This window comes from Prinia subflava, chromosome 12 (genome assembly GCF_021018805.1).
Source record: "Prinia subflava isolate CZ2003 ecotype Zambia chromosome 12, Cam_Psub_1.2, whole genome shotgun sequence".
NCBI lineage: Eukaryota > Metazoa > Chordata > Aves > Passeriformes > Cisticolidae > Prinia > Prinia subflava.
This window is the reverse complement of record NC_086258.1, coordinates 21,052,974-21,079,276: the sequence shown is the minus strand read 5'-3', so window position 1 is coordinate 21,079,276 and position 26,303 is coordinate 21,052,974. Positions and strand designations below refer to the sequence as shown.

The window sequence follows — 26,303 nt, the reverse complement described above, 5'->3', positions numbered from 1 at the left end:
ATGCCTGCTTTGGTGGTCAGCCTGCAAGAGGGACTGCTGTGCTCAAGGTGACAGCACCTCTGGGAATGCTGGACAGAGCTCAATAAACCCTCCAGAGCTCGGGTACATGGGGACAGACCGTGTGGGCCCTGAGCCCACACTCAGGAGAGCAGGATGAAAGAAGTGCCACCTCCCCCAGCCACATGTGTGAGATCAGCCCCTGCCACCAAAAGAGAGAGGCTGAGAGCAGAAGGCTCCAGGGAGACCTTAAAGCCCTTTCCAGGGGCTAAAGGAGTTTCAGCAGAGCTGGAGAAAGACTTGGGAAAAGGGATGGAGGGACAGGACACAGGGAATGGCTTCCCACTGCCTGAGGGCAGGGATGGATGGGATATTGGGCAGGAATTGTTCCCTGTGAGGGTGGGCAGGCCCTGGCACAGGGTGCCCAGAGCAGCTGTGGCTGCCCCTGGATCCCTGGCAGTGCCCAAGGCCAGGTTGGACAGGGCTTGGAGCAGCCTGGGACAGAGGAAGGTGTCCCTGCCCATGGCAGAGGTGGGATGGGATGGTCTTTAGGGTCCTTTCCAACACTTCCAAACTTTCCTACGGTTCTCTCTGCCACATCCTTCAGCTCAGCATAGCCAGCACTCCCAGTTTCATCCAAGCACGAGTACTTTGCAGTGCCAGGGAGACCTGTTCCTGCTCACCCAGTCTGGCCTCCCTGGGCTGAAAGAAATGCCCAGCACACGCTGAGACAACGAGTCTGGCAGGGACTGCCCCATGACTCCCACCTTTAGTTGGGATTGTGCCCCACACCTCACTGCCGGGGCACGACTCCCTCAGGTGCCTCCACTCCCCTCTGCCAGTGCACAGACACTTTCCTGGGCTGCAGAGAGACTGAGGGGCACGGGGCAGTGCTGCCCCCTCCCCATGCAGCCCTGGGATGGAGTGTGCCCGGGCTGGGGCAGCCGCAGCCCCGGGCTATGCCAGGAGAGGGACAGCAGCGGCAGAGGCACTCGGGCAGCTCTCCCGGGAGGCCCCGTCCCCCGCCTCTGCTCCGCGGGCTGCAAGAAGTTAATTTATTTTTGGAAAAGCAGCTCGCAGAGTTTGTCTAATTCCACCCGCACCAGCTCCGTTCACTCTATTTTAAACCAGTTCTTACTGTGCTTCAAGTTTATAAAACACAATCAGTGCTCCCCGGTCAAAGCAGCCCTAACCCGCGGAGCAGGCAAGGAGTGGCAGAGCAGCATCTCCTCCAGGACGCTCTAGCCCGGCCGAAAAGCCCTCAGGTAATTAATTAATGCTTCTACTTGGTGTTGTTCTGTCCTCTGGCCGCGTTGGTGACGGTGGCACACGGCACTGGCGTGTGGTGACAGCCTTAGGGGGACAAGCACAGCCGGGCATCGCCGCTGCCTGCTGCTGCTCCTGGGGTTTGTGGGATCCCGGTGGCACCTGGCAGGTCGTGCACTACAGAGGGGTCTCTGAGGAGCGTGGCACTTCTCCGGGAGCGGGCACAAGGTGTGTTTGGCACTGGGGAGCCGGCCCTGCCCGAGGCTGGCAGGGAGAGGGGCTGCAGGGCTGGCTGTGCACAGGGAGGATGGTGCAGATGGGCCGCTGAGCTTCCCCAAGGTTCTCGCTGTGCTGCAGCCATCTGGATGCTGCCCTGGTGGTTTCTGTGGTGCCCCCACCCCAGCTGACACAGTGGGTCCCCCCTGGCAGCTCAGCTGTGCAGTGGCACCCTGCTTTTACTCCTGGTGTGCTTTGCCATGAGCGTGTCACGGCTCCCTTAACTGTGGAGGGTCATCCTGGTTGCACCAAATGCTCAGTGTTTAATGCAACTTCTCAGTGACTCACCGCTGCAACCCACAAAAACCTCTCAGAAGAAGCTCCCAGCATCTCTCACACGCAGAAATCCGGGGCATTTACGGGCCGTTTTGTTTCTGTCATACAAACACTTTGCTGCCAGTCAGAAGGCACTGATGTCATTTGCTGAGCGCTGAAGCGCTCGGGGGAGGTTTGTCAGTCTCATGCTGGCCTCTCTGATGTCTCGGGGTTAAAGCTCTCAAAAGCACTGCCCTGGCAGCTGCAGCCAGGACATTCCCAGCACAGAGGGTTCGGGAAGGGAGGCAGCGCTGCCAGGGCTGTGCAGGTTCCTTTCCCCTCAGTGCTGCCTGTGAGCATCCTCTCCTCATCCGAGCGGCCCTCAGGGCATGCACAAGTGTTTTGGGAAAAGGGGAGGGTTCAGGGTTCAGCGCTACAACCTCTGCCTCACTGAGAGCCGTCTGTATCCTGCTTTTTTCTTGTTGCCTCTTGTCATTTCAGCTCTGAGTGGGGCGTGGGGGAAGCACCCCAAAAGGCAGAAAAATGAAAGTGACTCTTTTAGGATGACATGAGCCGATCTCTCCTATAAATGTCACTTGTCAGATGGCCCCAGGGACAGCAGCAGGCTGTGACCCCAGGTCCCCCTGTCCAGTGCTGCTCTCTCTGGTGCTGCCTGTGAATTCTGGTGGTCCAGCTTGGAGGGGAAGGGAAATGCGGTTGTTGTGTGGAGTGTTCAGGCTAAAAATAGTTTCCCTCTCGTGCTCCATCTGAATGGGCAGCCACATATGACTGTACATGGATTTGTCTCATAGTCCCATTTCAGTGTAAGAGACAAAATATCTTAGTTATGGCTTTGTTCTCCAGCTAACAATGGGTAGCTAAAAATATCCAACTTTGTTCCACTCAATAAAGTTCTCTCAAGGGGAGACACTAACGTTACATTTTTGCCAAATCCATGCAAAACGCAGCCAAAGAAAATGCACATTTTTGCCAGCAACTTTTCATAAAACATGTAACCAGCAGAAAGCTCCGTACTGCGCGGCTGTGCTGTCTGCCGTGCAGCACCCCGGGACTCCTGGCTGCCTCGCTCCCCGGGAGCATCCGAGGGAGCCCGAGGCACATGGGGCTTCCTCTCACCCTCATCCTCCTCTGGGCATGCTCCAGCTGCTCCCTGGCTGCCAGAGCGTTTGGGCTGGGGCACGGGGTGTGGTGCTGCTGCCTGCTCGTGCCTGGCACAGGGTTGTTGCCCTGCTGTGCCAGTGCTGGCTGCTTGGTGGTCGCTGTGGTCTCGCTCCAATTCCCTTATTTCCCGTCTGATGGCAGCCAGGGCTGGAAGCTGGCCAGGCTGGCCCTGTCCTGCTGTGCTGGTGTTTGTGAGGAGCCTGACAGCCAAGAGGAAACCAGCAGAGACCTCACCGAGCTGGCTCGGCCTCGCGGAGAGGAAGGAGATGGACTCTCCTGCATTCATCCCCATCCTCGCAGAAAATCTTGCCCTCCCCACTGCTCTGCTCGAGACCCTGGTGCCTTTTTTTCCAGCTCCAAAGCTGGGACCTGCTCCCAGAAAGGCTCAGAGAGTCAGGAGAACCATCCCATGCTTTCTGTGTGTGGAGGCCAGCCTGCTCCGTGGGTGACAGTCCCCCCTGGGCAGAGCAGAGCTGGGTGACCCAGCCGACGGAGCCCTCTGCATGTCAGGGCTGATCTGGATCAGAGAGGGCAGGCTCACAGTTTGCATCAGGCACTTTGCTTTCCTGGTCTGGACCAGCTGGAAATCCTTTTGGTTTGGGCTGCACAGCTGCCCAGCAGGTGCTGGCTGAGTGGGGCCAAGTCTTGTTTTACTTGTGCCCTGCATTGGGAAAAGTGGTTGGGCTTCTTCTGCCTTCCATGGTATTGGAGTTTCCCAGGATTGTTGTCTCTCAGTCATTCCTGTAGCCCTTCTCTGAACCCACTCCCATTTTCCAGCATCCCTCCTGTTCTGTAGGCAATGATTTCCCTCATTCTGATGTCTCTCTCTGTGCTGTATTTGCTCTCCAAGCCAGTGCCAGGCCCAGAGCTCCAACCCCATCAGTTTTCACTGTGTGCCTTCCTGCACTTTGTCCCCTTGCTGCTCCTCTCCAGGGTCACTCCATTTCTCGTGTGTCCGTATTAAACCCCATTGGAATTCAGGGTGAGGCATTCCAGAGGAGCAGGGGTGGTTTGGGTGCTGTGGCAGGAGCAGTGTCCTGTGCCAGGCCGGTGGCGTTGGTTTGATGCTGGTGAGCAGCTGAGGGTGCAGATGGAGGAGGGACACAGGGCAGGGGACGTGTGGCTTTTCCCCACCTCATGGCGGCGTCAAACCTCCCTCTGCCTGGTGCCTATCCCACTCCTCCAGCACCCCTGGTGTGCAGGAAAGGCTGAGCTCCAAAGGTGGGATGCCCACCCCAGCGTGTTTTTTGGGAAGAAGACGCAGCCTGACGTGATTCATGCAGTGTTTGCTGCTGCAGCATTCCCGGAATGTACCTGCTTTATTTCTTGGCCCTCTTGCCTGTTACTGCAGAGGAGCTCAGCTCATGCACTGGGGTTTACATGACAGAGATCCAGCCCTGCTCTCAGGCTCAGGGGTGCCTTGCACCAGGACAAAGCCCCTGAGCTGGAGGGCAGGGACCTGCCGGGATGTCTTTCTGCCAGATGTGACACATCTGTGGCAGGGCTATTGTCCCCTCCCCACCTCTGGGCCCCCAGCAGGCTGGCTGTGAGTGTCCTCCACACTGTGACACATTTGTGGCAGGGCTATTGTCACCTCCCCACCTCTGGGCCCCCAGCAGGCTGGCTGTGAGTGTCCTTCGTCACAGGCTGGTTGTTGGGCTCAGACAGTCTGCAGGTGTCCCCAGCTCTGGGGGAAGTGTGGGGACTGTGCACAGTGGGGACATCATTTGTGGGGGCTGAAAAAGGATTTTCACAGTGTTGCAATAAGTTTATATAGACAGAGGTTTGAAACATAGTTGAATTTTAGGCCTTGAAATATTCGGAGCATAGAGAGTTTCTGAGCTGCAAAAAAAGAATAAAACAACCAACCACTGTATGCTGTAAGGTGTACCTGCAGTGTTTATTGACTGGCTTAAGTTTTTAACTTTTTAATGTTTAACTTTAAATGTTTTTAAACTTTTAGCATTAATCTATTGGGTAAAAAACTTTTAAAAGGCCTTGTAACAAAGAGAACTTTGGCTTTTGTTGTTAAGGCGTGAGTTTCACCACCTTTTATGCCTGCACCTCCACCAAGACTGATAATGAAATCAAGAACCCGTGGAGCGCCCCTTGGCCGCCCCGCCCCGTTACTGGAGATGAGATCCAACAATCCCTCCTAGTGCCAGCTCACCTGGAGCCCACCAGCACAGCTCCATGGAGGGTGGGTGATTCAGAGATGCAGCACAGACCCCTCCACCCCCAGGGCAGTGGCAGGAGGCACCAGACTCCTCTGCCAGCCTGTTCCACTGCTGCTGCAGAGACCTGGACCTCCCCAGCCCAGAGTGTGCCCCCAAGAGCAGCAGCCCTGTCCTCCCTGCCCTCCCTGGCTCCCACAGGGCTCACACTTGAGATCAGAGGTGCTCAGGGAACAGCCCCAAAGCCCTGCCAGCCTCCCTGCCATGCTCTCTTCAAGGCCCCAGCCACTCTCGGGGTGAGAAGCCAGGGTGAGTGAAACCACAGCTGCCAGGTTCCTTCAGGGTTCTCTGGCTGCTGCCTCCAGCCCTGCCTTTGTCCATCTCCCAGACACAAGGCAGTCACCAGCCTGGGCTGTTGGCAGTGCCCTGCAGAAGGCACCAGGGAAGGGCACATACTGTCAGGGGGCTCTGCTGACTCACGTTGATTTATGGCCCAACCTCAAGCCAGGAAATTCTCCCCACTTGCACGGGCATTTTTGGAACAGATGCAGAGGGTTTATCAGCTGTCCCCTGGGATTTTCTGGCTCTGAACCCTGTTGTGGCAGTGTGACAGCCACAAGCAGCCTCAGGACGGGGCTGTGTGCCCCCTCACAGCGCTGAGGGGAGGGGTCTGCTGGTGCTCTGCAGGGGTGGCAGTGGCACTGGGCTGGTGCTGTGGGTTGTGTCTCCCCTCCAGACAGAGCTCTGCCCCGTGGGGAGCAGCCAGTCCCCAGGATTGGTTTTGGGACATGCGCCCATCACCCAGCACGCTGTGACTCCTGGAGCAGCCCTGGTGGCTGGCAGGTGTGGGATGAAGGACCAGCAGGCGCCTTTGCAGAGCTGTGAAGGAGTAAAATGAACTAAAATAAAGCCCAGGCTGCAATGAGCAGGCTTTGCCACTCACCCTCATGCAGAGCAGGGACCAGCCCCACCTGGTGCATCCCAACCCCTCCAGTCCCTGCTCTCCCCTGGCTCTGTCCCAGCAGGACACCTTGGGGTGCCAAGAGCTCCTCTCTGGGAGCCTCGAGCAGCTGTGGGACCTACACAGGGCTGCACAGGCACCGTAAGACACTCACCACTGCTGGAGCAGTGCCCAGGGAGGTTCCTCACCCTCTGTTTGCCCCTCTGTCTGTCCCTGGGGGCTCTGCTCGGGAGGAAGGGAAGATCTCACCTGGCACTGTGTCTCTCAGAGCATCACCCAGCCCCCAGGCAGGCTCTGGCCTCTGATGGGGTTTCAGGATTTTAAGAGAGATGTGACCACTGGGAGACATCTTAAAAGATGATTTATTGCCTCAGGCTTAAGAAGTGAGAATGTCTTCACCTCATTCACCAGGATTTCATGGTCAGTGGTCCCACGACCACAGACTACAAGGGGTTTTAAAGGTTAATTAGCCAATAAAATACTGCCACACATGTTGTTTTAACTTTCACACCGATCCCTAATTAATTGTATCACACATTTTGCCTCAATGCAATTTTATTCAATCCTACTGACACACAATCCTACAGAACTACACCTTAAAACTTCTTACTATTTCTGTAACTACTTCTATGTCCAAAATTTAAAACCTTAAAACTTTCCACTTCTTAGCTTAATAGCCTCCACTTAAACTACAAACCCACATTCTCACTTACGGTCTCTAAGTTTGGAAGCCTTTTCCAAGGTCTCAAGTCAAACCCTGTATTCTTTTCTGCATTTGGGCCTGCATGCACAAGATTGTGAGGATTTTCTGTGCCTTGATTTCCCACACTGGGAGAGCTGGCCTCTGTCCTTTGGAATGTTAGCAGCATGGAAAGTGAGCCCTCTGAGTTGTCACCAAGTGCAGCCTCTCACGCCCAGCATCCATGGTACTCTGGACCAGTCTCCAGAACTTTCTTTTCTCCTTACAGTCTTCTAATCCTTTTAACTGCAGGGCTGGGTTTATCCTTTATATGATTTTTTTTGGCCTCCCAAGGGTAAATCTTCACCATGTGCTGCTCTGGCTGCTGGAGGGGAAGAAAACAGAGTGGCTGTGGCCTATTGAGGGAGACATTCTGGGGTGCTCTCACTTCAAAAGGCTTCCCTGCACATGGGTGAATTTGTGAGCAAGGGCGTGGCGCTGCTCCCACAGTGCAATAAAGTGTAAGGACTGAGTTTGCAACTTTCCTGCATTTCTAGAAGCCAAACCGCTGCTGGGGCAGGGCAAAGATCAGGAAACAGAGCTGAGCATCTCATTACAGGAGCTGGTTTTGAGGCAGGGACTTGCTGGAATGCCGAGGATGAGGGGCTGGTGAGAGCACAGGGACACCGCTGGGTGCAGGTCCAGCCCAGCACACGCGTGTGCGTGCTGCTCGCTGTCTGCAGGGCAGTAAATCCTGGATCAGGGGAGAGGGGCTGTCAGAGCAGGTCATTCTGCAGGGCCCTGACACGGCCCAGCACGCTGCTGGACGGGGCAGAGCCAGTTTGTTTAACTACCAGCAGAGGCACACGCTGCCTTGGGTCCCACAGCTCATTTGCACAGCGAGGAACAATAACATGCCTTTGCTGTTGACGGAGGGTTGTGGTGCCATGTGGGATTTGCTCCCAGCTCAGGAAACGTTCCTGGGAAAGTCTTTTCCCTCCCAGCATTAGCAGGAGAGGCGTGAGTCCCTTCTGAAGAGGGTCAATGAACAACAGCTCCCCAGAGCCCCACATGGCTGCCAGCTCCAGCTCAAAGGATCCCGCTGTTTTCTGTCTCTGGAAGGCTCACAGGGCCCTGTTTCTGCCCCACAAACAGCACGTAGGCATGGCCACGGTGGCTGGCATCGCCCTCCCAAGGAGCTGTCCCAGCACAGAGTGCCCAGCCCTCGCCCTAGGGCTGACAGGCTGCTCCCTGCCCAGGGATCGTGCCTCGGTGCATCCCTGTCACAGGGCTTCTCCCTTCTCTGCATCCCTGTGCCACAGGGATTCTCCCCTCTCACCATCCCTGTGCCACAGGGCTTCTCCTCTCTCTGCATCCCTGTGCCACAGGGCTTCTCCTCTCTCTGCATCCCTGTGCCACAGAAGCTTCCATTTTCTTCATCCCTGTGCCACAGGGATTCTCCCCTCTCTCCATCCCTGTGCCACAGGGCTTCTCCCTTCTCTGCATCCCTGTGCCACAGGGATTCTCCTCTCTCTACATCCTTGTGCCACAGGGTTTCTCCCTCTCTGCATCCCTGTGCGACAGGGCTGCTCCCCTCTCTGCATCCCTGTGCCACAGGGCTTCTCCCTCTCTGCATCCCTGTGCCACAGAGGCTTCCATTTTCTTCATCCCTGTGCCACAGGGGCTTCTCCCTTCTCTGCATCCTTGTGCCACAGGGGTTTCTCCCTTCTCTACTTCCCTGTGCCACAGGGCTTCTCCCTCTCTGCATCCCTGTGCATCAGGACTTGCCTTCTCTGTATCCCTGTCACAGGGCACCCCTGAGCTGGGTGGAGGGTAGGGCTGGGTCCATGGAGTGCTGAGCTGCTGCCCACACAGCCAGGCCTGCTGCTCCCTCCATTCTCTGCTGAGTGCAGCTCCAGTGACAGGAATGCTCTTCTAGGTGGTTTTCCAGCTCGGTAAAGTCCCTGCTGCTCACACATCCCGTGTCACTGCTCTCTGCTCTCCAGGCCTGTGTCCCACCAGGCTCCAGCATCAAGCCCTAAGAGCAGCCAGGGCTCCCGCGGCTGTGGCATCCCCTTCCCCACTTGAAAAGACCCCCCTCTCCTTAGCAGTGCAGTAAAAACAGACATAAGAAGGTGCATAATCCCTTTTCCCCCATCAGTGCAGCAGTGTCAGTGCCCTCCTGGCAGGGACTGGCTCATGTCCCAGTGGCACCTGGTCCTGTGGTGCTTCCAGGGTCCTCCCAGGGCTGAAGAGGTTGGACAAAGTTGCTGCACAGGACTCCCCACATCATCCCAGAGCTCTGTCCTGCTGTCAGGCTTCACCTTCAGAATGGTGGTGAAAGGTGGACACACAGCCCTTCAGAAGGGCTCCTGAACACACTCTTCAGTTCAGTTTGGATAAGAAGGAAACTAAAAATATATGTCTTAAGGAGGAGTGCTAGCATTGGTTTCCTCCTGAGGAAACCCTGCTACTCCAGACCCTGCTCCAGGTCTTCAGGGCCATGGAGAACAGCAGAGGCAGAGGGCTGAGGGGCAGTGGGGCCCTGAATGCTGCCTGAAGGGGTATCTGGTAACTGCTGTGTCCCACCTGAGACACCTCCCACCAGTCTGGACTCGGATAAGGCATCAACAAGCTCCTGAGTCCAGGCTTTGGCTCACCTGGGCTGAGCACAGGGAGATGAGAGGTCCTGGGCACAGCATTGCCAGGGCACACAGGAAGAGGGACAGGGCTGTCATTTGGGACCACGGCAGATGGTGTCCTTGTAGGGGAGGTGTGTTTGGCTCTGCCCTGGTGTGAGAGGTGACCTGCTGCTGTTGCTGGAGCACAGGAGTGCTCTGAGGAGTGGTGCCCAGAGCAGTTAACCCACAGCACACACGGGAAACAGATAAGGGGTGTCTAAGCCTGGAGTGGGAGGCAGCAGCTCCTTGGAGGAGCGTGGGATGTGCCAAGAGCCCTGGTTTTGTGCTCTGTAGCTGTACAAGAGTCCTGACACCAAGCCCGTGCTGGCTCTTCCCCTGGGGATTCTGCCCCGTGCAGGGCTCAGTGGGACCTGCTCCCCTGTGCTGCCTCCGGGGCCACGCACGCCCTGCCCGCCCAGCTCCATTTGTCACCAAGAAATTTAACTTTCTGAAGCCTGCAAGCTTGCTAAGAATAAACTTAATAAATTAGCGAGCATATTTAAAGTGCAGTGCTGCTCGCTGATCTGGCATTTTAATCTACTCGTGAAACTATCCAGAGTGTTTGCTCAGCGTGTGGCCAAGTTCTGAAATATTTGCATGCTGCTATTGTCAGAACATCTTCTGACCCTTTGCAAAAGGATGGCAGGAGGAGTGAATTTATAAGAATCTTCCACTGGCGAAGGTAGCGGGGCCGTTCCTGCTCACACACTCCTGGAGTTATCTCCCTGAGATCATCCTCGCCTGCTCTTCCAACCCGGTTCAGGAGATACTTTTAAACAATGCAGCTGTGGTTTATGTTCTCCAGGGCTACATATCCTCTTCAGTGACACACATTCCTTGCGGGTCAGCTGTAAAACATGTAGGATGTTGGCACCAGGGCAGCCGGAGCTGGAGGCACTCTTTCCAGCCGGGAGTGCCGGCGGTAGCTGCAGGCTGGCCCGGCCTCTGCAGCCCCTGCCCAGCTCCTCCCTGCAGCTGGGCAGTGGGAACAGGGGCCCCGTGCAAGCCAGGTGAGGGTCAGAGCTCTGTGTAGGGCTCCAGGAGCTGCTTCTCCTCCTCCAGCCTTCTCCACGGGGTAGCTTTTCTGCAAACCACCTCCTGTGGCACTCAATGTTTGCAGAGCCCTGATGGGTTGGAGCAGGAAGCCCATGGATCCCTGTGGCCAGGGCTGGGCTTCTTTCTGTGGCTATGGCCACGCTCTGCTGGCAGAATGTGCAGTGGTTCTGCAGTCCTCACACTCCTCCTGGGGCTGCCTTCACCACTGATGCCTTGGGAAGGCTGATCTGGAACAGAGACTGCACAGAGCTGAAGAATAAAGCAGAGATTTATTGAAAGGCCTTTAGGGTACACCTTGGGCAGGACAAGAGCCTGGCCAGGGCTGCACCCAAAGGTGGAGCCAAAATGGTCACAAAATGGACACAAAATGGCTAACCAGTCACGAGGTCTCACACTTTGACAAGTTTTGGTCCATTTTCATTTTGGGGTTTAATTGTCCAATTACAGCTCCAGGTGATGCAGTCCCATCCTTCTTGTTTCTCCCTTCAGCCCCCCTTGTTTGTGCTTTTGGGCCTGAACACTTGTCCCAGCTGTCCTTGGTGTGCAGCAGGAAAAGGATTTGTTTTGTGTCCCTGCTGTGTGCAGAGCTGAGTGACCCTGAGTGTGAGCTCAGAGCTGCACCCCTGGGCAGCACAGAGTCTGAAATACAGGGAAGAGAAAACTGAAGGCATCAGAGGAAGCAGCCAATGTGAGAGGATCCCTCAAGTCTGTCCACCACCAGGGCTGGGAGCCCCATGGCTGCTGAGCCCAGGGCCAATGGTGGGGACAATGCTTGGCAAGGTGGCTGAGGAAGGAATGTCCATTATGGACAGGTCAGTAAAATCTCCCAGGCAGGGACTGGGGCAGAGAAGCCATGAGGAAGTATCCTCAAAGCAATCCTGCACTTATAAGTGTGTGTACATTTGTAGGTCTCTCAGGGGAGGAAGCAGAAGAGGAGAAGGATGGGAGCTGGAGGAGAAGCCTGCCTGGGCTGCCTTGGGCTCTGGGAGCATTAAAGGAGTTTGAAAGATTTGGAGAAAACCAGAAGCAATCCCAGGAACATTGGACGTTATTTCCTGTAGGCAAGCGGGAGCGCCTGCAGTGATCCAGCACGGCCAGCGTGGGAGGGAGCCCTGCCTGGCAGAGCTCTGCTCCTTCCTCTGGCAGGCAGAGCCCAGGGCCTGCACAGAAAATATCCAGGGCACTTTAACACACAGCACCACTGGCCCAGCTTGGCTGGAGATGCAGCAGGTTTGCTTCCAGCAGAAAGGCCTTAACTCACGAGTGGGCACCTCATTGTAAAAGAAATGCTTTTTATTGACCAGATGTGGCCGGCAGGATGCAAGGACCAGCAGGTGAAAGTCCCTGCCTGCTGTGCAGAAGTCAGAGATGATCCCTTCTGTCCTTGAAAGGCAGTAAATGGTTCTGCAGATCCTTAATGTGTGAATGAAAAAGCGACTCATGAGAACAAGGCACGTTAACTCCTGCACTCCTCCATCCAGAGGAGTGCCATGAAGTATCTGAGCCAGTGAAAAAAACCCCAGGAACTGAGGAAAGTGTGGAGTTCACAAAGGCCCCACAGCCACAGGGTCCTGTCCAGGGTTGCACAGGCAGGGCTGGTGCTGAGATCGGGGACGTCCCAGCTGTGGGCATCCTCCCCAGAGCGAGTCACCACTGCTGGCTCAAATGCTTGTCAGCGAAATGTGGTATTTTGGACATCAAATTATTCATTTCAAAGAGAAACTTAATTTTCCAACAAACACAAACACAAACACAAACACAAACACAAACACAAACACAAACACAAACACAAACACAAACACAAACACAAACACAAACGCAAACGCAAACGCAAACGCAAACAAAAACAAACAAACAAATACCACCAAAAACAAAAAACCAAACCAAAACCAAATCAAAATCAAAATCAAAATCAAAATCAAAATCAAAATCAAAATCAAAATCAAAATCAAAATCAAAATCAAAATCAAAATCAAAATCAAATAAAAACAAACACAAACACAAACACAAACACAAAAACAAAAACAAAATAAATTTTATTTCCAATGAAATCTGAAAAACCTCTAAGTGATTGAAGAATTTCTAATTTTAACTGCCAAATGCAGAATGTTGGGGAAACTTGGAGAATCCAAAAAGAAAAAAAATTTGGACCTGGTGTCTCAATTTTCAGTTGCCAAACGAGGGATGATGCCATTTTAAGCTGCAGGATTTCAAACCGTCCTCGGTTTAGTCAAATTAATATATATGTTGACAAAAAACATCTCATGAAAACAACTTTTCTCAGGAACAATTTCCATTTCCCAGTTCTGTGACCCCAAAATGCACGCCAAAATTCTCAAAGAGTGCTTTAGTTTATTTAACCAAAAAGCAAAATGACAATAAAACGAATATTTAAAGTGAAGCTCTGTTCTGAAAATACATCCACTTAATGCTAAAACGATTCAGTTTCACAGAGCTGGAAACAATTATGAACCAAATCAATTGGGAGAAGGAATTTAATCAGAAAAATATGAATGCTAAGTGGGAATTGTTGAAAAACATTTTACGCGTTGCCCCAAAACCACAATCCCACAATTGAGAAAGAAGGCAACGTTGGTTAAAAAAATAGACAACTCTGGCTCATGAGGGAAGTGAAGACAACAGTGAAAAATAAAAAATCATATATAACTTAAGAAAGTGGAAACTGATAATAATGAATGAGAAGTGAGAAGCTGTGGAAAGCTCATAAGGAAAGCCAAGAGCTGAGAATAAAGAATGGGCTGCAAACCTGAGCAAAATAGCAGAAACTTCTGTCAGTGTAAAGGGAATAATTCCAGCTCTGGTGAGGCTGTGGGTTGTGTTAGGCTTGGGATGGAGGCACAGAGCAGTCAGCAGCTACACAAGAAATCTGCTCACCCGTGTTCGCTTGGAGGGGTTGGGCATCACCTCTGGTCAGGCCCCTCCAAAAGACAGACAAGTTTAGGTGAGACAAATGTGACTCAGGCTAACTCACACGGACCTACAGAAAACAGAATGTGTCAAACTAAGACTCACCTTTTTACTGAGATCACTATTTTGATTGATAAAATAATATTGGTGTTGTAACACACTCAGACTCCTGCAGGGCGATTGCCGTGGTCCTGCTACATTTTGGTGAAGAAAACAGAACAATACCCAATCAACATGGGCCATATTTAATAGATTAAAAGCTGCCTGTGGGGTGTCCCAGCTGCAACTGTCAGTGGGAGCTCCACATCCAGAGGGGGGAAACAGAGCTCCCCAGGGTTCAGGGATGGGCCCTGGGCTATTCAACTGCCTTATCAATGATCTGGAAATACATTAAATCATCCGTGTCGACACTGAGGTGGTGAGACAAACAAATGGAGGAGCCAGATGGCTGCTGCAGAGTGGCTTGGGTCAATGTGCACAGGCAGGGACAGATTATCAGCCACAGAGACACCTCGGGGTGCTCTGACATGGGGAGGGGGGCTGGGGAATCCAGCGGCTCTGGCAGAGCTTTGTGCAGGCTGTGCCTCCTCACAGGAGAAGATGAACGCTCCCAGGGCAGCAGGGAAATGCCACTGCCCTGCCCCTGAGTGCCTGGGTGTGCCCAGCACCCAGCTCCTGTGCACACTGGGCACAAGGGTGTTGGGAGACTGAGGAAAAGCTGGGAATTTGATTATAGAGAACCAAGCCTGCAGTGAGAGTCCTTCAGAATACACCCAATTCACAGTGACCCAAACCAGCTCTTAACTTCATAGGACAACAGAATTATAGAGTGGCTTGGATTGGGAAGGACTTTAAAGCCCAGCCCACCCCTGCCATGGCAGGGACACCTTCCACTGTCCCAGGCTGCTCCAAGACCCATCTAACCTGGCCTTGGGCACTGCCAGGGATCCAGGGGCAGCCACAGCTGCTCTGGGCACCTGTGCCAGGGCCTGCCCACCCTCCCAGGGAAGGATTTGTTCTGTATATCAAATCTAAACCCGCTCTCTGCCAGTGTGAAGCCATTCTCCCTTGTCCTGTCACTCCAAGCCCTAGTGGGTTCCCTTCAGGTCCTGGAAGATCACAATTAGATCACCTGAAAGCTTCCCTTCTTCAGACTGAACAATCCCAGCTCTCCCATCCTTTCCTCCCAGCAGAGCTGCTCCCTCCCCCTGCTCATCCTGGAGCCTCCTCTGGGCTCTCTTCAGCAGCTCCAGGTCCTTGCTGTGCTGTGACCACAGACAGAATTTCCATGTGACATCCTCTCCCACCTGCTTATTCCCCCCATCCCACTTTCCCACCTTCCCAGATGCTCACACTGTGCCGTCTGCACCCTGCCAAGCTGCTCCTACCGGCATCATGTGCAGAGCACTGAGCTGTCACCTGGCCAGGCTGTGAAAGCTCTGCTGGGACCCCAGGCATGGCAGGAGCTGCTGTTATCCATATTCCACGGCATGTCAGGAATAGCTCATCAAACTCTTCCAGAAACTCTGGCTTTTCAAAATGGGGAAGGATGGGGGGGCTCCTGCTGTGGGTAGAGGCTGCTTTGTCCCCCTCCCCAGCTGGGTGACAGGTACAGCTTCAGAGTCAGCGAGTGGCATCGGGAAGGAGCACAGCCTGCACTCAACAGACAGATACTGAGAGCAGCCAATCCACTACCTAAAAATGGCAAAAGTGGCCAGGGACTCCTGGATTCCATAAAGTCTTTCCAGTGCCTCGGAGCTGCCATGGCTCTGCCCAGCAGTTGGAAGTGCCTGCATCCTGCTCATGGTGATGCCTTCAGTTTTCTCTTCCCTGTATTTCAGGCTCTGTGCTGCCCAGGGGTGCAGCTCTGAGCTCACACTCAGGCTCACTCAGCTCTGCACACAGCAGGGACACAAAACAAATCCTTCTCCTGCTGCACACCAAGGACAGCCGGGACAAGTGTTCAGGGCAAAAAGCACAAACAAGGGTGGCTGAAGGGAGGAACAAGAAGGATGGGACTGCATCACCTGGAGCTGTAATTGGACAATGAAACCCCAAAATGAGAATGGATCGAAACTTGTCAAAGTGTGAGACCTCGTGACTGGTTAGCCATTTTGTGTCCATTTTGTGACCATTTTGGCTCCACCTTTGGGTGCAGCCCTGGCCAGGCTCTTGTCCTGCCCAAGGTGTACCCTAAAGGCCTTTCAATAAATATTTACTTTATTCTCCAGCTCTGTCCACTCTCTGTTCCAGCTCAGCCTTCCCAAGGCATCACCTCCATGCCACCGAGACTCCCCAGACCCCAAATCCCAGCTGTGCCTGGTCATGCCGTGGGACAGCAGCTCCCTTGGGGCAGCCTAAAAACAAAGCAGAGGTGGAGCGACGTGGCCGCTCCTGACTCCCTCGTACCCCAAACTCAGGAGTCTCTTGGCTGACCCTAAGGGAGGAGAGTGTAGGACACACTCCCAGGAGATCCCCCATGGCAACACCCAGGTCTGCTCCCTCTCTCCCCCTCTCCTGCAGTCCTGGGTCACGTAACTCGTGTGCAGCACAGGCCAGACAGACTCTCTGGCAGACTCTCTGGCATCGCTTTTTCCGAGCTTGATAAATGGGGCCAACTCCTCCAGACTGAACTCCAGAAAATACCATTATCTGCTGCGCAATGACTCAGAGATTGCATTGCAACATCTCATTGGTAATGTCAGATCGCAGGCAACGATATTAAAAATGAGCATTTTACCCTGGACAGGGTATTAACTATGAAATTAAATCCGTATTTATTGCTTTTAGCCACGAGCATCCAGAGCCTTCCAGAATAAATGTTTTCAGTCCCGTGCAGGAAGGTTCTGTCATGTACAGGCCAGAAATTTCTAACCACGCTGAGGTGCTGGGGTGCCGTGCCCTGTGCTGCCATGGCAGATCCCATGAGCTCATCCCTCACTGTGCTGGGCCAGCCTGACACGCACAGACCTCCACAGAGTGCAGTGAGTGAATGAGTGCAAACACCACCAACAAGCACTTCACAGAATGGCAGAAGAGCAGAATATCCTGAGCTGGAAGGGTCACCAATGCCCAACTGCTGACCCTACACAGGACAGTCACAGGAGTCCCACTAGGTACCTGAGAGCCTTGTCCAAACACTTCCTGAGCTCCTTTGTCTTTGGCAAATGCCTGAGCAGAGCAGGGCCCAGCAGCATGAGGATGGAGGGGTGTCCTGGAATGGGCTCTGTCCCCAGGAATGGGGCTCCAGCCATGGCACTGCCTGTGGCAGGGCAGTGCAGGACTGTCACCAGGTTTCACACAAGACAGGAGCCCTGGGACCCTGGCAGGGAGAGTGTGGCATCTCCCAGGACAGGAGGCAGCACGATTTCCCCAGCTGTAGACCCCCAGCCTTTCTCCATGCAGCATGGTGTGTCATGGGTTTTCATTTTCCTGGGGAGAGAGTGAGATGCCCATGACCCCACCCTATTCCATGGGAGAGATGCTTGGAGCCCCCAGGACCCTCTGCTAGCACTCAACCCTCCCTCAGGGTCACAGCAGCCCTGTGTGTCCCTGGGCACAGCCCTGGGAGGGCACAGCCCTGGGAGGGCACAGCCCAACCCTGGCTGGGCTGGACAGAGACAGGGACAGGGGAACAGAGTCCTGCCACATCCAGACTGGGACAGCCAGGAATGATCCTCTCTTCCTGGGCTGCAGGGTTTGATCCTCAACCTCCTCTTCTTCCTCTGCCTCTCAGTCCAGGAGCTTTTCTGCTGAACAAGAGGCTTTCACTGAAATGGCTGTTCTGTACAGATAAAGGTCTGTTCCTGGGGGGAAAAATCAGTCAAGTGACTGCAAGTGTCAGGATCAAGGCCAGGTGGCTTTGTCTGAGTGCAAGTGGTTTGTCAGTGGCATTTTTCAGTTGGAAACCAACAGACCTTTAAAAGGGTGGTGAGGAATGATGATGTACAGTTTGATTCAGACTGAAATTCCTCGTGTGTAATTTCTTTTCGCCTTTTTTTTATAACAAATATTTGGAATGGCTCTTAGGTTGTGTTGAGCTTTTGTTCTGGATGAGTTTCTGGTGGTGCCTGGCTCTCTCACCAATGTTCCTCAGGGTGTGTTTCCTGGAAGGTGGGAGCCATGCACAGCTGTACGAGATGTTGCCAAATACACCTGTCATCTCCAGACCAGCAGCTCGCAATGAAATTCTGCCAAATGAGCTTTCCAGCGATGTTTCCAAGAGCAGAGATTGGTTTGAAGGACAGCAAACACAGCCAGCTCCTCATTCAGGAGCTCTGTGGAGCTCTGCGGTCGTACTGGAAGGGGAAAGAAAAGGAAACACTCCCAACTTTCTTTGAGAGTCAGCACGGTGTAGTTTGCACTCCCAACTAATGGCAGCACTCCTGGGATAGCAGCATTCCCAGGGATGAGGGATGGGCTGGGACCGAGCCCATTGTGCTGCCTCAGGGCGTGTCCCAGGCTGGCTGCAGGGGGGGAGCCCCAGCTGGTACCGGGAGCCCCGTCCCGCCCGCTGGTGACACGGCTGCTCTGGGGGTGGGGGACAGGCAGGGTGACACGGCTGCTCTGGGGGTGGGGGACAGGCTGCCAGGTAGCCCTTGACCCTTCTGGGACAGCCCTGAGACCCTTCCCTGCACCCTGACCTGGGCAGGGAGCCCTGAGGATCTGCCTGGCTGAGCCCAAGGCTCGCCTTGCTGCACCTCATCCTCCTGCTGTTCCCACAGCCCTCCCTGCCTTTGGTCCCATCAGCACAGCTCTTGGCTTGCATTCCCACCCTCCTTCCTCCCCTGCAGCCTGGGGTGTCTGCTGTCCCCCAGGACGTGAGCAGCTGTCCCCAGAACATCCCCCCCAGGCAGCAGCAGAGCAGATTGTCACTGCTCCCCTTGGGAGAGTGCGATGGCCCCGATGGATTTAAGGGCTTTGCAAAAGGCAACCAAGTCTAGAGAGCGCATGCTTGTTGTTAAGCACAAGAATACTTCATTGTTGTCAAGTGTGAAAATCACTTTCTGTTATGTTGTGCAAGCACGCTGTGGCCTCACACGGAGAGTGCTGGCACGGAGAGCTCCTGACAGCTCCTGGGCCTGCCTGACCCCTCGGGAGACAAAACACCAGCAGGATGCACATGGGGGCCAGCCCTTCCCGTGGGCCAGCCCTTCCCGTGGGCCAGCACTCCCTGCTTGGTGCAGGGAGCTGGGAACGTGCTTCCTAGCCCATCCCTGCCTCCTGGGGACAGCTTAGTGCAGGGATGGCCACCCTTGGGCCATCTAGAAACCCTGGGACCTGCTGCTCCACCAAGGGCTGCTGCAGACTGAGGGTGGTGGCCCAGAGCAGCCAGGGGTGTGACCACCAGGCCCTTCTGGTCATGAAAGGCACCTGGGCAGAGCAGGCTGACACCGTGGTGTCACCAGGCGTGGGGGGCTGAGGAAGATGGTGAAGGGCTTGGAGGCTGAGGGAGCTGGGCTTGTTCAGCTGGAGCAGAGGAGATGAGAACAGAGCTCAGTGGGGGCTGCAGCTCCTGCTGAGGGCAGCTCCCATCTCTGGGACAGGGACAGCACCCAGGGAACAGCTGGAGCTGGGCCAGGGCAGGCTCAGGTTGGATTTCAGGGAAAGGTTCTTCCCCCAGAGGGTGCTGGCACTGCCCAGGCTCCCCAGGGAATGGGCACAGCCCCAGAGCTCCAGGAGGGTTTGGACAGCTCTGCCAGGGGTGCCCAGGGTGGGGTTGTTGGGGGGTCTGGGCAGGGCCAGGAGCTGGGCTGGGTGATCCTGGGGGTCCCTTCCAGCTCAGGAGTTTCCATGATTCTGTGATTCTGTTCTGTGATTCTTCATGCTGGGCCACCAGCCTGCCCCAAGCACAAGTCCAGGGCTGCCTCTTGGCCAGCTCTACCCCAGAACTCTCCAAAATGTACTTGTTGTCCAAGTACTTGTTGTCCAAGCTCGTGGGGCCATGTGGACAGGGCACCCCTCCCTGAAGAGACAAACTCCAAGGGGGAATTCATCCCCTACAGCCCTTGGGTTGGAAGGGACCTTAAAGACCCTCTAGCTGCAATCCCCCACCACAGGCAATGGATAAAGGATCAGAAAGATGTCATTAATCCTTTAAATGCTTTCTCAGCCACCTGTTTAGGAGTGTGTTAAGGTACCACCAGCTCATTTGGAACTGTGTGTATCCGTAGCATTGGCCAGGTCTTTTAGGATTTTAACCAGGAATTTCTTTTGCTTAAATGGCTGTCTGGGGAGTGAGTACTCCTGTCTTGTATTTTACTCTGAATTATTGGGATGTACTTTCAGTACTCCAGCACAGTGTGGCTTTTGTCTGATTTTTGTACTGATTAAAAAGAAAAAAAAATCTCCTTGGAACATTAAAAAAGAAAGGTGAAGGGAACATTCCTCCAGCAGGACATCTCCATGTGCTGATCTAACCTTCTGAAGCTATCAGTACCAAGCTTGTATTTCCAAAAAAAGAGTGAATATGCCAATTTCATTGATCTCCAGAACAGAGCAGCTCCCACACAGCCTGAACTCCAGTGAGGAGGAGAAGGGCATGGGCAGGACCTGGCATGCAGCAGGATGTGTCCTGGTGGCGCAGGATGTGTCCTGCTCGTGCAGGATGTGGAGGGATGTTCTCACATGGGGTCAAAGAGCATGGCCTGGAGAGAAATGTCCCCAGGAGGTGCCTCTGGCTTGGTTTGGCATCCTGGTGCAATGAATGGCTGGGAAAACCAGACGGGAGGAGAGGTTTCAGCAGTCAGCTAGAGTGGGCCCGTGGCTGCCAAACTTATCCCCATAAAAAAGAAACTCTGTGCTCCAGATCTGATACCAGCCCTTGATGTGTGGCTTGGAGCCAGGCATCTCTCAGGGCTGGCCCGAGCAGAGCTGAGAGCTGGGGGGAAAGGGCGAAGTCAGAAACCCCACCTGAACTGGCAAAGGGTCTGCAGAGACTCAAGTGACGAATGTGGCTGAGTATCAGTGAGGGCTTCCAGGATAAACTTGCTCTGAGCAAGCAAAGAGTCACTCTGCTGGGGCTGGAGATCAGTGGAGGAGGCCAAAGACTCTCCAGAGACTTGGAGTTTGCCACAGATCCCAAATCTTTTCTGGCAGAGACTCACCTGAAGGGGAGGGAGCTGTGAGGGAGGGAGGTGGACACTGGTTGAGATATGGAACCATGTCTGTTATTAATGGCCAAACCCTCACACGGGTCCTGGCCAGGGAGTCCTTGAGCAATTAGAAGAAGTGATATGTCCTGTCTGTAAAGCAGGAGGACTGGCAAGAAGGCAAAAAGTAAGAGAAGCCGAGGAGTTGGGTGCTGGCACCTTCAAAACTCATCATTTAAAGGCCATTTCTGGTTTGCAGGGCTGGTCCCAAGCTGACCTGAGGGAGGACTGGCCCTGCCAAGGCTGGGACTTCCTGGCTGTTGTCACCAGTGACCATCAGAGCTGCCTCCAGCCCAGGCACTGCTGCTGACAGCACTGCTTTCAGTGAGGTGAGGAAAATATAAACCTGATCTAGTGTCCACACCCCACAGGCAAATCCTGCAGGTCATTGCATGGGCAGCCTCGGGGACTCAAACACTTTTTTGCCTCCAGAAATGTCACACTGGGAGCTCTGTAGGTTTATAGATCCCATGATGGGGGCCAATTTCCTCCTGGATTCATCTGGGCTCCCCACACAAGGTACATCTTTAATTCCTGAGGGACATGAAGGTGTCTCTGCAGGGTTTGCAGTGGTTCCCTGAGGATTCCAAGTCTCCAGCTGCTCCCCAAACCCACATCCTGGGCAGTTTTCCATCAGAATGCTGCACTTCCTGTGCTTCCTCACCAGGTTTTTTCTTGCCTCTTCTCCTCTTGTGCCCAGAGCTGCAGAGGTGGAAAGGGAAGGGAATCCCGGTGGCTGAGCAGATGAGAAGAAGGGCAGACAGGATCAAATGCTGTGAGGGGTCAGAGTTTGCCTGTTTTCTCCTCCTCCCCTGCCTCTCATCCCTGAAGAGCAGAGTTCTTCCTCTTCCATTGCTCCTCCTGCATTATCAGCAGCATTTTGCTTTTGCCCAAGGGATGGGGCCATGGGAAAGCTGCATGTTAGGAAGAGCCAGGCTGAAACAAGGAATGGGGTGAGGCACTTGCTTGCCACTGAGCTGATGTACATTTGCCACCTTTGGATAGTGCAGATTGTCAGGAAGGTTTGGAGTCTGCCCTGATGTTCCCATTGCTGCCTCGAAGGAGTCTTGGGAATAACCTGTACTCTGCCTGGAGCTCTTCTGCCTCATCCTTTGGAGTTGTTGTTTCTTCTCAGCCTAGGACAAATTGACTGTGGCCCGAAAAGCCTGTCTAATTCTGGCACTGCAGCTCCTGTCCAGCAGCCCTTAACTCCAGCAGGAATTGTGAGGTGCCACAGGATGTGGTAGCAAGGCCGAGCCCACTAAGCCATCCATTAACCCAGATCTTTGCCTTCCCCACTGAGCCATCCATCAATCCAGACCTTTGCCTTCCCCACTGATCCAGATCTTTGCCCCTCCCACTGAACCATCCATTTTAATCCAGATCTTTGCCTTCCCCCCTGAACCCTCCATCACTCCAGGTCTTTGCCTTCCCCATGACTCACGTGGCTGCCATTCTGAGGTCTGGAGCTGCCACCTCAGAGGAGTGTGTCCAAGTGTGTCACACCTCTGTCACGTCTCTTATCTCCTCTCTCTTGTTTGGTTCCCCGTGTCCGCCGAGCGCTGATTTACGGTGCCTCCCCCAGCTGTGTGGGGCGTTGGGCACGAGCTGTGGTTAAGAATAGCTTTCAAGCTGTCAAGATAATCCTGCATTCAGCTGAAATGGATCCGCATCAGCTCGAGCCAGGAACCACAAGGGACCTCCTGTGATTTCAGTGGGGTTTCAGCTTTCTCTGTTCCTCCCTCGGGCTGGCCCAGAACAGGGTGTGTTGGAAAGAGGAGATGACTTTTCAAGGGCCATCACATCTAGGAGGTGATGCAGAAACTACCTGAGCCTCCCTGAAATGCTTTTTTCCATCCCACCTCTCTCAAAGCTCCTGTCCAGCACCACTTGGTGCCTGGCAGAGCGTCGGTGCTGTGTCTGCAGAATGCTCTGGGGCTTTACAGCACCCTGATCACTGTGCTGCTTCCCTTCCTCCACCATCCTGATTTTTTCAGACCACCTTTTCTCCCTGCCCTCTGGACAGGCTGCAGTATTTGTGTGGCTGGGAGTGGCAGAGTATACTCTGCCCTGGATCCCAGCTGGTGCTGTTCACTCCTGCTTGGCACATCCCATCAAGGTCCTGCTGGGGATCCCAGACCTTTCTGAGCTGCCTGGTGTTGTGCTTTCCTGAGAGATGTGGGAATACACTTTCTCTACCTTCTGCCAGGGAGAAGCCTTCACTCATGGCTGGGAGTATGGTGTGTGCTGGGTGACCTCCCCTCTGCTTGAGGAAGACTTTGCCACACCATTTTTAGAGTGAACAGTGCCCTTCTGAGAACGTGACCACAGCCCAGGGGTTCCTGCCACTTGCCCAAAGGAGATTCATTCACCTCTCCCCATGTTTTCTCCCTGGCTTGTTTTTGAGTCCTTTCTCCAACGATTCAGCTGAGGCAGGTGGTCCAGAGCCAGCCCTGAATTAGGGCCAAGCTGCAGGATGCTGGAGAATTGCTGGAGGAGGCTGATGGAAGCAGCAAAGCGGGCGCTGAGCTGCCCAGCTCTCCTGCCTCACCTGGCCAGTGTCACCCTGAGGTGCTCAGCACAGCTCGTGCAGGAGCCCTGGCAGAGCTCTGCCCCTGGGCCAGAAGCTGCTGGCACTCATCTCCCCCATCAGGAACCCCAGGGTCCCACTCCAGCCCAGGGCTCCTGGAGCTGCAGCGCCCGTGGGCAGCGTTTCCTCGGGAGGTTTGCAGGCGTGGTGGCTCCAAGATGCTCGTGATGATTTCCAGCATGAGGGGTGTCAGTGCTGCTGAGCAGAGTGAAGAGTGCTGCAGGCACAGTTCTTCCACCAAACACCCACGCTAGGCTGCACCCTCTGCAGACTCTCTGGGTTTTCAGAAGGAGGTGTTTGGTGCACTCAGCAGCTTCCTTCCCCTCCAAACTGGAAGAGGGCATCCAGCTGAGGTGATCTCCGAGCTCACAAACAACACTGAGCTCTCAGTTTGGGGAGACCACCAACACCAAAACTAAGGGATCCAGGCAGGCCCCTGCCTCCCACAGCCCAGCCTCAGGGAGAGGGCCATGCAGGAAAGCTCAGACCTTCAAAGCTGAAGGACACACTTTTGCCTGGCTCTGAACATCACGTACATGGGAAGGAGCTGTGCAGAACCTTTCTCTCTGCCTTTTTATTCCAGCCTCAGGCTGAGGTGTCCTGCAGTTCGTGTGGCACTGTGGCTGTGCCTGCAGCTGCTGAGGGTCCAAGGAGCAGCTGAGGGCAGTGGGTGCTCCTGGAGCGCAGGGGTGAGAGGAGACCATCCGTGGGAGGGTTAAGAGGAGTTGCCTCCCTGGGGAAAGCAAACCCAAATGCATCAGGCTACTGAAGGGTGCATGTCTCAGAGTGGTTTTCCAGCCCTGTGGTCAGGCTGTGCTGTGAGCCAAGCCAGGCCACTTCCACCAGGGCTTGGCCACCCACCCTCAGGACACACGCTTCCATCAGGCCGCGTGTGTTGCGCTGCCGCGGGCTGTCAGAGTTTCCCCTGTTCCTGGAAAGATGCTGTGTTGTACTAATTAGTGGGAACATTTGGAATCGGCGTGGCTTGCGAGTCCTGCTGCTCGTGCCAGTCCCCATTTCTCTGCTTGATTTAGGGAGGGGGTGTTCTAAATAACGCCCGCTTCTCCCTGCCTGCAGCAGCCAAAGGCACCGAGGCAAAGTTGCATAACCCAGTGCTGCTGCTTGTGTACATGCTTGAGAAGAAACAGCCACGGAAAAACCCTGTAACATTCCTCTGCTGGTCCTGCTCCTGGTATCAAAGCGTTTCCTGCTGTGCTTTCACCTTTGAATCTTAATCCAGCAGCTTTGGAGGAGTGGGGAGAGGGGCTGGGCAAGGCAGCAGAAGACCCCTCAGAGAAGAGAGTGGGTAAAATTTGAGTCACACTGTGTCTCCAGAGGTGCAGGAGAGCCCTGGTTTCGTGTCCCTGACAAGAGGAAATCTCTCCCCTGGGTTGAGCTGGGCTGTAGGTCCTGCTTGCAGTCAGTGTAGATGTTGATGTTCACCCTGGTTCCTTGGGGAGCACCGACAGCTCTGGCTCCTCGTGTTCCCTGTGACCCCCCTCTCATTCAGCAGCCAAAGGCAGATCCCTGGCATCTCTGGACAGGTACCCCCCAAATCAGCTTTTAGGCCAGAAGAACACATTTCCACCCTAACCTATCCATTACTGAACCCCTTCTTCCATGCAAGCCCCCTGCCCAGGTACAGCTGGATGGATCAGCTTGCAGTTAAAAACAAGTAATTTTGTTTTCTTGTGTGCTCCTCTGCTGTGTGAGTGATGGTTGGCTTTTCCAGGGAAACAGCAGCACAGGAGACAAAGAGCAGATCTTTTTCCTTCCTGGCCTGGGCTTGTAGGATCCAAACTCTCAGCACTTGGGGGAGGTGGTGAGGTGTCCTCTTCCCACAAGGGGCACCTTTTGCCCACCTCCTCCTCCTGGGACAGCCAATTTTCTGGAAAGATTTGGGCAGGGAAACTTGAGCAGAGCAGAGCTGAGATTTCCCATCCTGTTCCTTTTCCTGATGGTGTCTGGGAGGGGAAGGGAAGCAAAATGGATCTTCACAGGATGGGTACAAGCGTGGAGAACACAATGCCAGTTCTGCACCATCCTCAGGCTGCACTCCACCACCAGCAGCAAAGTCCCCCTGCCACCCCCAGGGCAGGGAAGTCCCCACCTTCCCTCCTGCACAGCTCTGGCTGGCCAGGAGACGAAGGAGGGCTCTTCCCACCACTGTCCCCTGGCATGGTGGTGTTTGGAAGAGTGGCTGGTGCCCAGCACAAAGTCTCCTCTACTCTGGGAAGTTGTGCTGCCTCTGCTAGTCCTGAGCCTTGCAAAGGCAGCCACGGGCTTGTCTGAGGGCTTGCCCATGGCCCAGGTTTGCTGTACCTGCCTGCCCTGGGGAGAACAACCTGGTCAGATCAGCACTTTGTTCTTTCTGCTCTGCCTGCTACAAGTGCTCTGGGGGTGGTAAGGGACAGCTAGGGACACATCCCCAGAAGCAGCAGGGTGAGGGGGAGCTGCCTGTGGGAGCTGTGGACCCTGCATGGTGGCAAAGGATGGGTGCAGAGAGCCCAGGGACATAAAGCACTGGAATGTCTTGGGACCCTCTTGCTCCTCACCCTCAGCTGGCTCAGCAGCCCTTGCAGGGCCAGGAGGAGGTGAGGTGTGCCTGCTGCCCACAAGAAGGTCAGACAGGCCTTCCATGGCAGGAGCAAAGTGATTCATGCACATTCCCTCCCCAACAAAGGTGAACAAATGTGGGACACGACTGTCACTAGGGGTGTCTCTGGCCCCTGAGTCTGAAGCAACCCAGGAAGGAATGAGGCTGTTTCCTGCTCCCTGACATCCCTGGCACTTCTCTGCAGTCTGTGCAAGGGCTGCCCTCCCTTACAAGCAGCACAGACATGTCATGGGGCCGTCCAGCCCCCCAGTTAATCCTCTGAGAGTTTGACAGTGAAGACAGGGTGTGCTTCAGATGGAAACCCTGCTCAGTCGTGGCTGACAGAGCATCACCCCACAGCAGCTCCCACACCTGCCAACGTGCCAGTGGTGTAAGGGAATCCACGGCACATCCATGAACCTCACATCCCTGCTGGATTGAGTAGGTGTGAGAAAGGCTCGCTCATGTGCTCAGCTCCATACCCAGCTCTTGGGGATGTCTCTGAAGTGAC

General features: G+C 54.5%; 1 protein-coding gene across 4 annotated transcripts in view; it reads left to right on the top strand.

The window, feature by feature from the left end:
* The first annotated feature begins 1,066 nt into the window (after nt 1-1,066).
* The window catches only part of MYOCD (myocardin), a 227,982-nt gene continuing 202,745 nt past the window's right edge, over nt 1,067-26,303 (top strand). For 2 of the 4 annotated variants that reach the window (XM_063408926.1, XM_063408925.1), the window contains exon 1: nt 1,067-1,262. The gene's annotated coding sequence lies outside the window, so the exon portion shown is untranslated. The remainder of the gene's footprint in view (nt 1,263-26,303) is intronic. The other 2 variants (XM_063408930.1, XM_063408929.1) reach the window with 2 other exon arrangements.